We start from the raw sequence: 3,649 nt of genomic DNA on the forward strand, positions 1-3,649 counted from the left end.
CATGCACAAACTTTGCTCCAAGGAGAACAATCCCAGCTTCTCTGGTCTCCACATAACTGAAGACCCCCATCCCTGGTACCATCCTATAAAGCTCCTACACCCTCTCCAAAGCCTTGATACCCTTCTTAAAGTGCCCAGAATTGTGGACAATACTCCAGCTGAGGCCTAGCCAGTGGTTGATAAAGGTTTAGCTTAACTTTCTTGCTTTTGTACACATAGGCTTCCATTTATAAAGCCATGGTTCACGTACGCCTTGAGAGATTTGTCCTGCCACCTTCAAAGATTTGCATATGTGTACCCTGGGTCTCTGTACCATTTTGTTTATATTGCCGCTCCTCATTCGTCCTCCCAAAATGTATCTCTTCACACTTCTCCGAATTAAATCTCATCTGCCATGTATCTGCCCATTTCACCATTCTATGATCTCCTGAAGTCTACTATCCTCCTCACTGTTCACTACGGGTCATCTGCAGACTTTGAAAATATGCATCTCTACACCAAAGTCTAGGTCATATACACCAACCCTCAGCTTCATATGGTAACCATATTCACCGGAGCATCCGTCCTTCAAAACTAGAAGTGCTATATAGAATTGAAAATAGCATGCATTCCAAACCTATTCCACCCCACCAGCATACATACTTTATCAAACATTTCATTTTCTTTTGTAAATCACTGTGTACTCTAGTTTTTGAATTAAAGTTTAACTTGATTCCAGTTGGCACAATTGTGCTAAATTTGCCTGCAGTAGCTGAGTATTTACACTCAGGATTATAATCCAGATTAGGATCTTTCATATATGCATTTAGTCTCACTGCCACTTCTTCTGAAGCCAGTGACTTGTGCAGGGGGACAGTCCCACAGGTGCCATTACCCCTCCAAGTGGTCATTCTTCATTACTGCATTACCAGGCTATTAAACCACAGGGAGGCAAGAGTTACTCACAGCTTTACTTTAAAAAAAATCCTGTCCTCACCCAACAGCCACACAAACTCTGCCCTGGACTAAGGAGGGAAACAGCACAATCCAGCTGGGATCAGCTCATTGAGAGCAGAGAATGAACCTGGATCCTTTTTGGACTAGCTGTTTAGTTGGACTATACATCTCTGTGTAACAGAAGGGAACTACACTCATTAACAAAAGTATATCAAAGTGGAGTTATTAAAAAAGGTCAAGACAATTATAGCATCCATTGTGGGAAAGAGAGTTTGACAAAAGACACACCATAAGCTATTTGCCGCATTTGGTTGATTTTGCGGGTCACCAAAATTCTCTGTTCCCAATGCAATTTCCTCCCTTCATTGGTAGTTTCATGGAGTTTGGCACCTTACCCCAAGTGGCCATAAGGCAGCAGAAGGCATCATAACCTAATCCTGGTCGTAGCCAATGCATGCACACTTTATAATTTACACGAGGTAGTGATCAGGAGCAGGAACCCAGTCTAATTGTAGGCACCAACTGAGATCAGACTGGGCCTTCAACACACCAGGCAATAGCTTACCACCTAAGCCAGCAGAATGCCAAAATCAGATTCATATGAACACTCCAAAAACCATGTAAAAGAAAAATCAAGAGTTTAAATCTATTCAAACTCCTCTCTCTGGTTCACACCAACACACAATAAATACACATGATAGCATGAGCACAAATGAAACCTTTACTGGAGATACCTCATGAGCAAGGTGCAAACCCAGTAAGGGTTGCAATGCAAAAGGGACATCACACTATAAGAGCAGCACTATGCAGGGGGAGGCGGGGGGAAGGAAAGAGAAAGAAAGGAGAGTTAAATTGTTGAGTTTTGTGGGGGTTTAAAATTTAAAATATGGGATTAATCAATATCTAATTAAAAAGGACTTTTTGGAATCAGGCAGTTCCATGTGTAACCTCCATTTTAGACATATCCAGTCAATATTGATTAAGTTCAATGCAAATCTGACTGTTCTAGTTATAGCCATGTTTCTGCCAGTAGCTAATGAACTTGAGCTGATCTCAAACATCAAAGATCTTCACGTACAAGTTACTTTTTGAAGTACAGTCATTGTTGTGGTAAAAGCGACAGCCATTTTGCACACAGCGAAGGTGATGAATGGCCAGTTAAAGGGAGGCATTGGTTAATGAAGTGTTGGCCAGAATACCAAAGAGCTTCCTGCTCCTCTTCAAATAGTGCAATAGAAATCTTCATGGGTCACCTGAACAAGCAGATGGAACCCCAGGTTAACATCTCAACTGAAGGACAGCTTCTCTAACAGTGCATATTCATGAATGCACCAAGTGCCAGCCTTGATTTTGCGCTCCAAGTCTGGACTGGGGTTTAAAAGTACAAACTTGACTGCGAAGTAGAAGCCATGCCAATTCTTGATTCAACACTTCAAGCACCAATCAAAAAAAGTGGGTCAGTTGTTCACACCTTGATGCACGCAAGGGAACTACCACATAGCAAGTACAAGAATGAATTCACTGAGCTGTAAAATATTCATTTTGCGCAAATGCAGTAACAATGCTGAACACTCAAATATTTGGGACGTGAAGTGAAGCTCATCCTCTTTTTCCCCTAGCTTGAATCCTTTCATTGTAAATGCAACCAGCAACAATGAAAACAAATCATCTTGTTCGCTCAGCATATTTAGTCATGTTAATGCAAGAAATAGAACATGTTTTAGAGAATGCCACACCTTCATTCGCATGGGCTCAAGTTTGCAGTCCACAAATTTGCCTGAATTATAATTAAGCAAAGCCTCCATGAATGACCAGAACAATTCCAGCATAACTAATTTGATTCTGGTTGGCTTCCTAACACAATCGTTGCCTTGAGCACAATTAACACGCGACAAAGCAGGTGGGACAATAGGTCAAACAACACTGCATCAGTTACCATCAGTGCTCCACCCAGAAAACAAAACCCAACTTGAGACTGATCTTTTCAATACACAAAAAACTAAGCACATGTACACATACAAGACTGCAGAGCTTGAAATAACATTGAAACAGCATTTGAAAGAGTGCATGTGATTAGTGATCTGCAAGACAACTCCATATTCACAAATTATTAGATTGAAAAGGCCAAAATCATTTCACAAGCACCACTCAAGATAATAAGATTGTTGTATTGTGCCAAGTTCCAATGTCTTCAGGTTATTATTGCTTTGCAAGGGAGGAGACAATCTCTCATTCACTCCATATTGTATGCTTATATTAAAAAGAAAATGTCTCAGACAAGAACTAAGCTTTAGGACATCAGAACGGAGTAGTCAAAAATCAGACACCCTGGTTAATCAGAGGTCTGTCGTTAAAATGAACTACTACTAATCTGCTTGAAAAGGTAGTGGCTAGTGTCCTGAGAGAATCAATACGCCCATGTATTGATTCCATGTAATAATTCACATTTCATTTGAATTATTGTCAAAGCTTGAACGAAAGGAATTGGTAACAAATAATACAAGTGCAGTTGATAAATAGCAACAGGAAACAATCTTAAAAATGCAGCAGTTGTGCGATGTGTGTTTACCCGCGTCAAAGCATCTACAGACTGGAAAGTCTGAGGCAAGCAAGTGCAAACCCAAGAGATTATTGCAATCTCATTTGTGTGGTACCTACTTACAAATATTTGGTGCTCAAATCTGCACAAAGAAGACAGACCAGTCTAAACAAC

This window comes from Pristiophorus japonicus, chromosome X (genome assembly GCF_044704955.1).
Source record: "Pristiophorus japonicus isolate sPriJap1 chromosome X, sPriJap1.hap1, whole genome shotgun sequence".
Taxonomy (NCBI): domain Eukaryota; kingdom Metazoa; phylum Chordata; class Chondrichthyes; family Pristiophoridae; genus Pristiophorus; species Pristiophorus japonicus.